Below are 15,539 nucleotides of genomic sequence, written 5' to 3'. Positions count from 1 at the left end.
ATCAGAGCAGGCCCGGACTGGCCATAGGGCAGACGGGCATTTGCCCAGTGGGCCGGGACCGCGTGGGCTGGGGCCGCCCGCTTCATGGCCTGTTGATGTCCAGCACAGCGGGAGGTAAGCGGCGACCGCGGCCTGGACAGCGATAACACAGGCCTGCGGCCGCCACTCACCTGCCGCTATGCGGCGGCCATGCCTGTGTATTCTCCGGCGCATGGGCTGAGCTGTGCATCTCTCACACACAGCTCAGCCTCCGCTCTCCACTCAGATAGCTCCTCCTCTTCCTGCCCCTCTAGTTCTGTGTCTGCCACGCCCACACACTCGGGGAGATGTGAAGGAAGCAGACAGCCTGTGCCTGAGCCTTCATTCCTGGGGTGAGTAAGATCACCCTCTATCCTGCCTCCCACTGTGAATTCTGTAGTATTTTAATACACCCCAAGGCATGTTATTTAAAGAATGTGTGTATTTCTAATGTTGTGAATCCTGACAGGTTTGCTTATCTCTAGTGCTCACAGAAATTGTTCAGTGGTTAGAGAATGAGACATGTCTCCCAAAACGTTAGATTGGGGTCTGCTTAATATCACATCCAGATGTTAATGGCATTAATAAATGATCTCTGTAGGGCACTGTCACAAAAAGAATTAGATGCTTACAGCAGTTGTAGAGAGTCAGCCTGGAACATGGCTAATAATGGGTTAATTTGGGAGGGCAGGTACTCCCCCCTAAACCAGCCTATTAAAGACAGGAGGACTCACAAATAGGAGAGAGGCTTTCAGTAGCTGCTGGGAAGTCGTAGGGTCATGCTGAAAGTTGGCTTATTGTGGGTAAAAATTTGAGAGGCATTCTCTAGGAACTTATTGGCTGTTTTGTATTATTGCTTGATTGCGGAGTGTCATACTACATTAACAACGCTTCCATTTCAGCTCGCACTCTGTCAGGGGGGTCTGTGCGGACTCTGATGTAAGGGGGCTCTGTGCAGACTCTGATGTAAGGGGGCTCTGTGTGGACTCTGATGTAAGGGGGCTCTGATGTAAGGGGGCTCTGATATAAGGTGGGGTCTGAGCGGACTCTGATGTAAGGGGGCTCTGATGTAAGGGGGGGTCTGTGTGGACTCTGATGTAAGGGGCTCTGATATAAGAGGGGGTCTGTGTGGACTCTGATGTAAGGGGGGGTCTGTGCGGACTCTGATGTAAGGGGGGGTCTGTGCAGACTCTGATGTAAGGGGGGGTCTGTGCAGACTCTGATGTAAGGGGGGGGTCTGGGCGGACTCTAATGTAAGGGGTGGTCTGTGCGGACTCTAATGTAGGGGGGCTCTGTGCAGACTCCGATGTAAGGGGGGGTCTGTCCAGACTCTGATGTAAGGGGGCTCTGTGCAGACTCTGATGTAAGGGGGCTCTGTGTGGACTCTGATGTAAGGGGGCTCTGATATAAGGTGGGGTCTGGGTGGACTCTGATGTAAGGGGGTTCTGATGTAAGGGGGGTCTGTGCGGACTCTGATGTAAGGGGGCTCTGATGTAAGGGGGGTCTGGGCGGACTCTGATGTAAGGGGGCTCTGATGTAAGGGGGGTCTGTGCGGAATCTGATGTAAGGGGCTCTGATATAAGAGGGGGGTCTGTGTGGACTCTGATGTAAGGGGCGGTCTGTGCGGACTCTGATGTAAGGGGGGGGTCTGTGCAGACTCTAATGTAGGGGGGTCTGTGCGGACTCTGATGTAAGGGGGGTCTGTGCGGACTCTGATGTAGGGGGGATCTGTGCGGACTCTGATGTAAGGGGGGGATCTGTGCGGACTCTGATGTAAGGGGGGGTCTGTGCGGACTCTCATGTAAGGGGGCAGGAGGAGCTGGAGAACTGCACCGTGAGCAGAGAGTAAAAGGGGGCACTACCTGTAAAGGGGCACTGTAATGTTTACAGTGCCACTTTACAGTGCTGTCCCCATGATATCACAGTTTTCCCTTGTATATTACAGTGTGGAGGACACCGACACCAGCCACCCCCGCGAATGCCTACCGAAAACAACCCCCCCCCCCGTTCCTGGAAAAATTGGCTGCTCAGTCTTATATGCCCGGGCCTATTTTTTGTCCCAGTCCGTGCCTGCATCAGAGTCTTCTCCGTACATCGGAGTTCTCAGTGTTACCCCTTAGATCAGGGTTTCCAGAGCATCTCTTATGTTAGAGACCCCAGAGTTCTCCCTTACATCAGAGTCTGCAGAGTCCTGCCTTACAGTGAAAGGGAACTCTGCGAGTTCAGATGTAAAGGAGGAACTCTGTGGACTCTGATGTAAAGGGGGGCTCTTTATTAACTTCATAGGATTAGAAATGTTATTTATTAGCAAAATATATGTATAAAAAAAAAATTGCTGTGCACCGCTAAAGTGTTTGGGTTTGACTTGAAGAAAAGGTGGCAACCCTAAGAGGGTGTTACAGATGGAAGGTGCTAAATGTAGGAATATTTTTGAGCAAAACCTGTACCACTCTTTGTGTGATTTGAGGCTAGGACGGAGGTTCACCTTCCAGCATGACAATGACCCCAAACACACTGCTAAAGCAACACTTGAGTCGTTTAAGAAGAAACATATAAATGTGTTGGAATGGCCTAGTCAAAGCCCAGACCTCAATCCAATAGAAAATCTGTGGTCAGACTTAAAAATTGCTGTTCACAAGTGCAAACCATCCAACTTGAAGGAGCTGGAGCAGTTTTGAAAGGAGGGATGGGCAAAAATCCCAGTGGTAAGATGTGGCAAGCTCATAGAGATTTATCCAAAGCGACTTAGAGCTGTGATAGCCGCAAAAGGTGGCTCTACAAAGTATTGACTTTAAGGGGGAGAATAGTTATGCACATTGACTTTTTCTGTTATTTTGTCCTATTTGTTGTTTGCTTCAAAAAAAATAAAAAATCTTTGAAGTTGTGATCATGTTCTGTAAATTAAATGATGCAAATCCTCAAACAATCCATGTTAATTCCAGGTTGTGAGGCAACAAAACATGAAAAATGACAAGGGGGGGGGGGGGGGGGGGGTGAATACTTTTGCAAGGCACTGTATGTAAAAATATCCATACCTGGATTATATACATGTATATAAGCAGCTTTAACTCTGGATATTTTACATGAGGACCTTCGTCCGGAGGTATCCTTTTAGACACAGCATACACAGTGCTTCTGCAGGCTTTACCTTCAACAACACATTAAACCATTTCCAGCAAGGTAAGTGGGGTATAAATACATTTCAGTTTCATAGACATCAGTGTAACTTGCAATCTTTTAAACAGGACAATTTACAGTAACAGGCCGTGGAGCTTTTAAAGGAAGTATATAAAATCCTTCCAGTAGCTAACACAGGATGTCAGAAAAATACGAGGTAAGCTGTTCTGTCTAATGCAAACAAATGGCAAATAATTATGGGATCTTTATAGACAGAACCGTGTTTATATCTAAACCTGGCAATAACATCCACTGTAACCTTATCGACCCAGTTATCAATGGTTCCCTATAGGTTTTTCAAAACTCAGCACATTTGTCCTATTCTTTTGACAAGTAATATCGGAAATTAACCTGTGCTCCCACAGACCTTTCATAGCCCTTGTACACACGGTCGGACATTCCGACAGGAAAAGGTTCTCAGATAATCCGACCGTGTGCGGGCTTCATCTGACTTTTTCCGTCGGAATGTCCGACCAACAAAGTTTGAGAGCTGGATATAAAAAAATTTCCGACAACATGATCCGATCGGACTTTGTCCGATTGTTTGTAGAGAATTCTGATCGGACAATGTGCCACGCATGCTCAGATCAAATTCCTAGACCAAAGCTATTGGCTACTAGCCTGAACGTAGTCCCGTCGTAACTAAATAATGTCATCACGTTACGAACGATTGGATTTTCCGACAACTTTGTCTGACCGTATGTATGCAACACCAGTTTCGGACAAAATCCGTTGGAAAAAATCCGACGGATATTGTTGTCGGAATGTCACCGTGTGTACGGGGGCATAAAGTTACTAATAATGACTCACAGAGCACCGTTATTTCTCATTGGTTGTTTCACAATTCTATACTTCACCAGAAGATGGCGCTGCAGTCAATGAAAACTTTGGATACATAAGTTCCCATTTATGATCATGGCTTCTGAAAATGCCAATTGCTTGGCAACAAGAAATCATGTTGCCCCAAAGACTTTCACCTCCTCTTCGGTACTCTGATTTATGTTGGGTGTCCACCCCAGAGAACGTCCTCTCTCTACAGCAATGTGACTGGAAGGGCCACACACTTATGACATAACAGTCAAACATTTTATTTCGATAACACATGCCCACAAAGAGACGTGCTGCCACCTGCCCCAGCCGGTTTCGCCCAGAAGGGTTCTCCATTATTAAGCCCTTTTGGTTGAAATGCATTGGAGCTGGTGGCATGACCGGTGGCAAATAACTTTGTCATTGTAACATTTTTTACTACTGTGAGGTCATTGGTGAGTGCCCCTTTACTGCCTTCAAGTATTGAATTTAAATGCTGCATGCTTGCCTGGGCAGTACAGAAGAAAATATTGAAATCGGAGACGATGTTCAGATACAGTTTAGCAATGACAGCCTCTTTTTTAGAGTGCATCTTAGGCAAAAGAAAAACTTTATTTTTTTCTTTTGAAACAAGTGGGGATGGTTAGAGCTCCTGTCAGGTTTTTACTGTTACAAAAATGTAAATTGAAGCACCACACTACGGCTAAATATGACTTTATTCCGATAAAAGTCAGGGGGACGATCCAAATAGTACTCAACATGTTTCGGGGGTCCAGTTCAGGGCTTGAGATTGAAAACAATGTGGATGGACTAGAAGTTAAATGGACCTTTAATGGTATTTCTTGCAGTGTGATTACAAGCACAGACCTTGTCAGCAGCTGGTACTAAAAGTGTGGGAAACCCCAACATTTTAGGTTGCTACCAAAACAGGAATTGAAGGGAAATCTTTCAATAGGGACACTTCATGTGTCTCAGAGGGATTTTATTCACCTTACTTGGGAGAGATTTCCTATCACTTCCTGATGTGTCTTCAAGACAGGAAGACACTGAAAATCTGTCTGATGGAAAAGTAGTATTTAACTATCCAAAATAAAAAAAAAGTTTTAACTTCTCATATACTTTAAACTTCTTCCTAATATCAGTATACTAGCACTTCTGAATGAGACTCAGGCACTGCTATTAGCTGATGCTGGAAAATCAAAATTAAAGCAGACCTACCAGAGTTAATCTTATGTTAAAGATGAGTTTCAGGCATAAATAAATATAATTTAAATATATTTCTGTGCACACTAGATTACTGCACAGATCTGGAAGAAGTAAACAAAGGATACCAAGATTCAAGTAAGAACATACATGACTAGTGTAACCCAGATAACTTCCTTCTAACTGTTATGGACCCATCCTACCCCTTTTACCTTCTTTAAAATAAGAGACCACACCGTTCTTATGGAGTATAAATGGCCATAACAGCCTTTTATTAACCAGATAACATAAAACTCCAAAATAACTTTATAAAACAAAGTAATAACAACCATGAGAAACAACATGTTTCAACCCACGTTTATTGGTCAGTGACGTAGCTATCTCCTCTTTCACCGAATATATATATATATATACCTCTAAACCACACCAGTACACTGCGGGACCTTTATCAACCATCATAGGCCTCCAGCTGTGCCGCTCGGAGACACCCCCTTTTCCCGCAGTGCAACCACTGCTATTCATCAACCATTTGATGAATACACCGGAGGGGCCATACTACCGATGATCCCCCCACCCCCATTTTGTCACCTCCGTTACCACTCCCGTCACTGACCAACAAACAAAACACCGCCCAACGTCCCCCCCAGCTGTCATGACGACCTTCCACCATACCTGCAAGAACAAAACAAAGAAAGGTTAAACAATCCAATATAAAGGGAGGGTGGGTGGGAAAAACCGCCTCCTCGCACGTTGACCTCCGACTGGCTTTCCCCCAGCTCCGCCCCCTTTTAAATATAGCCGCTCCCCCACCCGGAACTCCTCCCCCTGGGCGTGACTGGGCACCTCGTCATGCCCAGCCCTGCTCTACGTTCCCCTGCGTGTCCTACGCTCCGGGCTTCCCTTGACTAGTGTAACCCAGATAACTTCCTTCTAACTGTTACGGACCCATCATACCCCTTTTACCTTCTTTAAAATAAGAGACCACACCGTTCTTATGGAGTATAAATGGCCATAACAGCCTTTTATTAACCAGATAACATAAAACTCCAAAATAACTTTATAAAACAAAGTAATAACAACCATGAGAAACAACATGTTTCAACCCACGTTTATTGGTCAGTGGCGTAGCTATCTCCTCTTTCACCAAATATATATATATATATATACCTCTAAACCACACCAGTACACTGCAGGACCTTTATCAACCATCATAGGCCTCCAGCTGTGCCGCTCGGAGACACTCCCTTTTCCCGCAGTGCAACCACTGGTATTCACCAACCATTTGATGAATACACCGGAGGGGCCATACTACCGATGAGCCCCCCACCCCCATTTTGTCACCTCCGTTACCGCTCCCATCACTGACCAACAAACAAAACACCGCCACAGCCTGATAGGATGACACCTCAACCTAGAGGGCCCCTCCACACCCGCAGGGCCTGCTGTATCCCCCCCTGCAATCCCAGGGACCACAGATCAAGTCCCACATCGGTAAGGTGCACTCCGTCCCTCCGTAGGTAAAGGCCGACATTCTGCTCCAGCTCCCTGTGACGTACCACCAAACCCCCCTCACGGACCAAAAACCTCCCAACCACCTTGTTAACCCGAATCCTGGCCTTATTGAGCCTGTCTACGGACCTAGCCATGCACCACACGGTCCTAGCCACCATATCGGACCACACCAACAATGTGTTCGGAAATGCCGAACACAGGTACCCCAGAACCGACTTTACGTCCGCGATCAGGTCCCTGACTGTCCGCACCCCCAAATCATTCCCCCCCGCGTGTATCACCAAAACATCTGGCGGCCCGCCGAACCGCACATATTTTTTAACCTCCGGGACAACCCCCCCCCCACATCATCCTAGGCCTACCCAGCCACCTGATCTGAGCCTCCATCCAAGATATCCCCAACTGCCTCCCCTCAGGTCTGGCGTCCCCTCTCCTGGCTCCCCAGGAAACATAAGAATGTCCCACGATCCAGACAAGGCGTGGGTAACCTCCATCTGAAACGAAAAGACCAAACAAAATAATGGACAACCCCAGAGGAACACAGCAAGCAATACCCCCCACCCCCATCACAATACCCCTTATTTATTTTATTTTTTTATTGTTTATATTGTAAGTTTTTGCACAGAAAATTCATTCCCAAACCAAACCTGGCCTAACGTAACTGCGGAATCGCCTCGATTCCCATCTCCCCAACCTACGCACTGCCGCCTCGTCCAACCCGCACCTGGCCGCCTCCATGGCGGCCCAGATCCGGAAGGAGTGCGAGGCGTATGCCGAACCGTCCATCCCCAAGTTGCCAAGACATTTTCTCAAGACCGCCACGAATTGAAATCTAGACAAACAAGACCCATCTTCGTGCACCAGCAACGGCCCACCTCCAACCACTCTCCTACGGAGAAAACACCCCACCACCTCCACCGGGCACGCTGCACACCCAGGCAACGCAAACAAACACACCCGAACCCCTTTTCTCCGTTGATCAGTTTTTGATTTTCGCAGCACCACCGACAACCTATCCACCCCGAGGAACACATCCTCCACCAACACCCCCCCGCCACAGCCCTAGACGGGCTAACCAGTTCCCCCACTCGAAACGCCCCGAAAAACGCTAAAGAAAAGGCCGCCGAAAACAGCGACACCTCATAAGAGGATGAACACACCGAACCCAACTGTTGTAACAGGGCCAGCAGATTAGCAAAAGTAATAGGCCTACGCGTATCCAGTCGCCGGTGAGCCTTCCGGTAACCCCTGAGCGCCTGCCGCACCCAAAAACCCTTCGTCCAATCTGCCTGTCCGCCCAATTTGAACCAAAACGCCAAACCCGCCAGCTTTTTTTAGACGACACCGAGCGCCCTTCTTCCATATTTCTGGACACAAAATACAGGACCAACAGCTGCACGGCCGGCCCATCCTGCTCCACTCCCGCCTCCTGCACCAGAGCCGACCATTCCTGCCACACTCTCGTATAGGCCCCCCACGTCACGCCACTCACCGACCTCCGGATCCATCCTGCGGCGGTTCCAATACCAGCTCCCACATCCAGCCCGGGCAATCCCAGCCTTCTTCGTCCGCCTCCGGAGCCAAGGCCCTGAACTTGTCCCACTGAAAGCGAGACAAAGCGTCAGCCAGCGTGTTCTCCACCCCCCGGGATGTGCACAGCGTAAAGAAACACGTTCAATTGCATGCAACGCAACACCAACTGTCGCATCAGCCGAACGACAGGTTGTGAAGACGCCGACATACTATTGATGACCTGCACCACCCCCATATTGTCACAGTTCAGCCTAAGCTTAAGGTTCCGACACGACTCCCCCCACAATTCCAAAGCCAGCACTACCGGAAACAGTTCCAGCAGAACCAGATTCCGCACAAGGCCCGCTGCGACCCAGGAGCACGGCCAGGGTTCCGCACTCCATCGTCCCTGGAAAAAGGCCCCGTACCCCGTGGACCCCGCCGCATCGGTGACCAATTCCACATGGAAATTGCTCACCGGGCCCGACATCCACATTGCCCTGCCATTGTACTCAGCCAAGAACTGATACCACACCTTCAGATCTTCCCTGTGTTCCTTGGTGAGGCGAATGAAGTGAGTTGGGGAAGCGACCCCCGCCGTCGCCGCAGACATCCGTCTACAGAAAACCCTCCCCATGGGAATAATCCGGCAAGCAAAATTAAGCTTGCCCAACAACGATTGCAACGAGCGTAACCGAACCTTTCGCAGACCTTGAATTTCCGTGATAACCCTGCGCAAGTCCACCAACTTATCCTCAGGCAACCGGCATTCCATAGCCATGGAATCGATCACGATGCCAAGGAAGCTCAGTTCAGTCCTAGGACCCTCCGTCTTATCGGCCACCAATGGCACGCCGAACCTCTCCGCCATGTGCTGCAACGTAGAAAGCAAAATCGCACACACATTCGAAGAGGGAGGGCCCACACACAAGAAATCGTCCAAGTAATGGATGAGCGACTCCACACCCGACACGTCCCGTACCACCCACTCCAAGAATGAACTAAACGCCTCAAACATCGCGCAGGAAATGGAGCAACCCATGGGCAGGCACTTGTTGACATAAAACCTGTCCTGCCAGCAACATCCCAACAATCGAAAACTCTCGGGGTGCACCGGCAGCAACCGAAACGCCGCCTCCACATCCGACTTCGCCATCAACGCCCCCTTCCCGTAACGCCGTACCCAACGCACCGCAGCATCAAACGACGTGTAGGACACCGCGCACGCTTCCGGGTCGATGAAATCATTCACCGACCCCCCTTTCAGAAAGGACAGATGGTGGATCAGCCGAAACTTGTTGGGTTCCTTTTTCGGGACCACCCCCAATGGTGACACCACCAAATACCCAATGGGCTTGCTCCTGAACGGCCCCGCTACGCGCCCCAACGCCACCTTCTTCGCCAATTTTTCCGACACCACCCCAGGATGTTGCAACGCCGACCGCAAGTTCCCGGCCTGCAAAGGGACCACCGACAACCCACAAGGAATCCTAAAACCGTGGCGGAAGCCCGCCCCCAGCAACCCTGCCACAGCCCGGTCCGGGTATCTATTTAGGAAAGGCTGCATCCTTTCCCACATCACCGGAGTCGTCCCTCTTGTGAGCAGGCTCTCCGGGACGTCTCTCCTTCTTAAAACACCGGGCGAAAGTGTGGGCTCCCCCACACCCAGAGCATTCATGCTTAAACTTGCATGTTCCCCCGAATTTGCACGTGCCTTCATTAAATTGCCAGCACACTCCCCACTTTTTTCCGGCCGGCGATCCCGAGGAGTGGCTACCCCCGGCCCCCCCTGGAAATAACTGCGAAGGCGTCCGCGCAGCAGCCATGAGCCTCATCCAGAGGCTAATGTCCTTATGGTCCCAGCGCAGCGTGGGCCGGACCGCCCGACGCTGGCGGAACTGCTCGTCGTACCTCAACCAAGCAGTACCCCCATAGACCCTGTAAGCCTCCCCGATAGCGTCCATATAACAAAACAACGCCGGGGTTCTTTTCTCCTATGACGCCCATGAGGGCTGCTAATAGTCTTTGTACCCCACTGGTTTCCTGAACTCTGCAAAATTGTTCATCACCTCTGATACCCTGCATTCAGTCATCTTACCAATTGTACTAATAATAAGAGACTCACACAATATTAACGAAACAGTTCCAGTTTGTTTACTGTATTAGTGAGAAGACAGAAAGAAGTATATTTCAACACTGCAATATGAAAAAGGCACAGAAACCTATGTGAACAGGTCAGCAGAAGGGTAGGCAACTGTATTTCCTATGTCAGGGTCACTTCCCTCTGTCTCCTCAACCCATAGGCCATTAAGAATGTCACAACATGGAAAGAACAATATGCAAACTAGTATATTCAAATTGGCTGGCTCCCTTAAATAGAGTCCAAAGAAACTAAAGCAGATAAAGAAAGGATAAAAAAGGTGGAAGGGTTATTCATTGAAATCCAGATGTCTTCAGCTAGCTTAGATGTAATGTGATCAAGGTAATCCTTGATAATACGGTATAGAAAATTTGGCAGATCTTTAGGGTATCCTTATTTTACGTTAATCTCCTGTTGTATGATCCTAGTAGTGTTGTATCCAGTAAAACTACAAGAAGCAATAACGTGAAAAAGGCATAGATGTCTGCTTACAGTGTTCAATAGTATAAGAACTGGCTTCCAGTGGCACTACAAGTACCACCATGAAGAGCTGAATAAAGGATGTCTGCAAGCAGTGTCTTATAGGAACTAAAAGAGCTACGCCCGCTCACCACACTGGACACAGCTGGCAACGATGTAGGTGATGAAGAAGACTCTTTTAGGAACTCTCTCTCTGTATCCTGACTCTGGGAAATGGCATCCGCGGCGCCATGCTGTGGCCTACCTGGATCTGAAGTGCAGGCATCTCTGGATAACCTGGAACAACCTCTGGTCCACTGTAGGGGAGAAGCGATGCCATCCACAGAGATCCCTCTGGGTATAGCTGAATGGCTCCCGCTGTGTAGACCAAAAATGACAGCAGCTCACTGTCACACAGACCTCCTGCTAGCAGAGTCAAACCAGTGTCCCAAGAGAGTGATGTAGGCCCCAGCCAGCCCTTTTATATCTTCTCAGAGCAGTGTGTTCTGTCCTTAGCATTCTAGTAGTCGTAGTTCAGATCAGTCCTGTTGGCACTGAAACTTTAGCAATCTGAACTATACATCCCACAATGGCTTTGCTCTAAGTTTTGCCAAAAGAAAAGAAATGACACACGGAGTCCAGCCAACACTAGAGGAAAACAACTCCACATTAATAACACTGCACAATGTCTCTGAATTGCAGGCATAATAGCCAGCTCCTGGATACATTTTCCCCCCACTTGAATTCTTTGATCCCCAAAGAAATGGAGACATTAAACTTAATAAACTTTATGGCATTATTTATGACAGAGAAGCCGATCCACAGGGATCACAATACAGAAATAAAACAAACGTTATCACAAATAAGCAAAAAGAAACAACCATATCGATTATCCCATCATAGTTGATTTCGGACCAGAAATGTCGTAGCCGGGGACAGGACCAGAAAATGTGTAAAATGGTACCTTCTCCAGTGTGACATCTCCAACAACGGTCGGAGGTCGCTGGGAAAAGTTTATGTAAGATGGCGGGGGTTTTGTACCAGCGGGAAAGGATTTTGTAGTTTGTTTCCTGGGTTTTGGTGCAGAGGGAGGATTTATGAGTGAAGTTAATGATGTGCTGTGAAACCTGAGTCGTGGAGTGGCAATCTAAATCCCTCTCCCATTTGAGTAAGCTCGGGGGTCGGTAGTCTCCGGGTGGTTCCATCAGTATGGCGTAGGTCATCGAAAGGGTATTACTCCAGTCTCGCTACAGATCGTCTCTAAGGTTGTGAGGGATTGTTGTGAAACATCGGGGGGGGGGGGGGAGTGGGAGGCTCCTAAGGAAGTGGCAGAGCTGAGAGGCCCTCAGGAAGTCCAGTCTGTACCGACCAACAGGGTTGCTCAGTTTCCGATGTGTCCTCCACTGACCCCGGGTGCTAAATTGGGATGCTTGAAGCAGTCCCATGTCCCGGATGTCCATAAATTTCTTGTCCCGTATGCCCGGTTCGAAGTGGGGATGGCCAAGAATCGGTCTCAGGGGGGAGTTGTGTGTCGACAGGTCAGGTCTTGATAATAATTGTGCGCAGACTTTGGCTGTAGTGCCTATCAGAGGGTGGCGAGAGAGAGCAGGTGGTAGCGCATGGAAGCACCAGGGCGTTCTATGAAGTGGTATGTCGTACTGGTCCTGTTCCAGCTGTACCCACAGCTTAACTTCTCTATGGTGGCAACAATCAATCAGCCTGCTGAGATGTGTTGCCTGGTAGTACACTCTAACCTCCGGCAGTGCCAATCCCCTCTGTGATTTTGGGAGGGAAAGTATCTTTCTGCTCAACCTCGGGTGTTTACCGGCCCATATGAAGTGTGAAAAAGTGGCTTGTACCTGCCTGAAGTAAATACTGGGTATGTGGATTGGAAGTGCTTGAAGGAGATATAGGAATTTGGGCAATATTGTCATTTTGAAGATGTTGCAATGGCCAAGCCACGAGTGGAGGCCGCTGCTCCATCCATTCAGCAGCCCTTGTACTGTTTTCAGAAGGGGGGGAAGTTAAGGTTGTACAACTGGGAGAGTGAGGCAGGGATGAAGGTGCCCAGGTATTTCAGGGCCACGTCAGTCCACTTTAGCTTGTAGCTCTCCCTGAGTAGTTGGAGTCGTTGCTGGGTTATACCCACTCCCATGGCTTCTGACTTGGAGAAATTAATTTTTAGGTTTGATAGACGACTATAAACGTCGAATTCTCATAGGAGGTTCGGCAGAGAGACCAGGGGGTTTGTGAGAGAAAATAGGAGATCATCCGCGTACGCGGAAACTTTGTGCTGCGTTTCTTTAACTCTAATGCCAGTAATGTCCGAGTTCAGTCAGACATGGCATAGGAATGGTTCCAGGGTTAGGGCGAAAAGCAGGGGTGAGAGGGGACATCCCTGCCTCGTCCCGTTCGTAATCGGAAATCTCTCTGAGAGATATCCATTCACTCTCACCCTGGCCGATGGTGCGTTATAAGCTGCAGTGATCCAATGCATCATTTTGCTCCCTAAGCCAATCTGCCACAGAGTTTCAAACATAAAACACCAGTTAACGCGGTCAAACGCCTTCTCTGCATCTGTGCCCAGGAAGACGCTTGGCGTCTTCTCGCTAATTGCCAGACGGAGTAGGTTGAGGACTTTGGATGTATTGTCCCTGGCTTCTCTAGTTGGGGTAAACCCCACTTGGTCTAGATGGATGAGGTGGGGCAGGTGTTGTTGTAGTCTGGATGCTATAAGTTTTGTGAATATTTTCAGGTCAGTATTCAGGAGGGAAATTGGGCGGTAGCTACTGCATTGAGCCGGATCTTTGCCCTCCTTTTGAATAACTGTAATTTGTGAGAGTTGCGGAGTTGCAATCCAGTGCCAAGGCAGTTGAATATGGTCAACATATGGTGACCCAGGGAGGGTAACAATGTCTTGAAGTAGGAGACTGTGAGGCCATCTGGGCCCAGAGCCTTACCTGGCTTCATAGCTTTCACAGCTTGTTGAATCTCAGGCAAGGTGAAAGGTCCTTCCAGGGCTTCTTGGGCTTCCCTCGGAAGTGAGGGCATTTGGGCTAGTGCAATATAACTAGCGATATCAGCCTGTGGGGGTGGGGGTGTCGTTAAGTTGTAGAGTGAGCTATAATAGGACCTAAACTCCTGTGTAATCTGATGGGGCAAGGATAGCTTTTGGCCAGAGGTGGTTGTAATATGTGGGATGTAGGCCGCTGTTCGCTGGGTCTGTATGGCCCGGGCCAGTAGTTTCCCACATTTATTTCCCCCCTCATAAGTCTGTTTACGACAAACTTGTATCGTTGCTTTGAATTGTAAAAGGTCAGTGATTTGTGACCGGAGCGTGTCAAGCTCAGCTCCCAGTTCCCTGGTCGGAGCCGACTTATGCGCTAATTCCAGATCCCAGAGCTTAGTGAGTAAGAGGTCAAGTTGTGCCGACCGGGTTTGTTTCAGTCTAGAGCCATGTTTTATGAGGGTCCCCTTAATAACTGCTTTGTGGGCTTCCCATACCACCCCCATATTACTGTCAGGGGTGATGTTAGCGTCGAAGTAACGGTCAATTTCCGTGACCACGTCTGTAAGGACCATTGGTCCCTGTAGCAGGCTCTCATTTAGGTGCCATGGTGGGCGTTGTCTTGTTCGTGTGTCCGCTAGTGTGTAACAGATGCTAATCGGGCCATGGTCCGACTATGTAATCGACCCGATGGAGGTACTTTCAATTGCTTGTAAGTGCCTATGAGGCACCAGGAAGTAATCAATACGTGAGTAATTTTGATGCGGCGCCGAGAAGAACGTGTAATCGCGTTCTCCAGGGTGAAAGAGACGCCACGCGTCCACCAACTGCGCAGCGTGAAGTGCCTGGCCAATGCGTTTGCGCGTTTCCCGCGAGGAAGAGGACGAGCCCAGGGAGGTGTCTTCCATGGGATTAAGGGGTATGTTCAGATCGCCTCCTAAAATATGCTGGCCTCGGAGAACCTCAACAGCTGTGTCAGTCTTCTAGCAATAAAAATGTCTTGGTGGTCGTTCAGGGCCTAGAGGTTAGCTAGCGTCAACTTCTGGTCGCCTATCATCCCCTTCAGGTATAAGAAGCGGCCATTTTTGTCAGTCTGTGAGTCTATAAGTATCCAGGGTACCCTTGCGAATATGAGGATCGAGACCCCTCGGGATTTAGCTTCTGTGTAACTGGAGTGGTAAACCAGGGGATAAAATCTGTTCTTAAGTAGCGGGAGATTATTCTCCCTGAAATGTGTCTCCTGTAACATAACTATATCTGCCTTGGCCCGATGCATATCGTGTAGCAGCATTCGCCTTTTTTCGGGGGTGTTCAAGCCCATAGCGTTTAGCAAAATTATGTGAAGTGTATCCATGTTCAGGAGGGGGGGAGGGATTTGGGGGGGGGGGGTAGGAGGAGGTGGGAAGGTGTGAAGCAGGTTAATGCTGAGCAAAGCAAATCTAGAGAAAGTAGTAAGCAAAGTAGAGAGAGAGAGAGACGACACAGATGTGGCGTCTACAGAGGAAAGACTAGAAAAGCCTAAATGGCTGAAGTACTCCCCAGGAGTTACCCTGGATATGGAGCACGCACCTAATTGGGGGAGTAGCAAGACAGGACCAGGGGCGTATACCCAAGTCCTGCCCCACTCGCCCCCAGCATTTTATGGCTACAAATTATGTCCACTCCGGCATGGAACAATGTATGTACCGAACAAATAAACCAAAT

The sequence above is a fragment of the Lithobates pipiens genome, unplaced genomic scaffold (assembly GCF_037356315.1).
Source record: "Lithobates pipiens isolate NorthernLeopardFrog02 unplaced genomic scaffold, aLitPip1_a1.2 Scaffold_27, whole genome shotgun sequence".
Classification (NCBI taxonomy): Eukaryota; Metazoa; Chordata; class Amphibia; order Anura; family Ranidae; genus Lithobates; species Lithobates pipiens.
The sequence above is the reverse complement of the archived record's forward strand: the minus strand, read 5'-3'. Positions refer to the sequence as shown.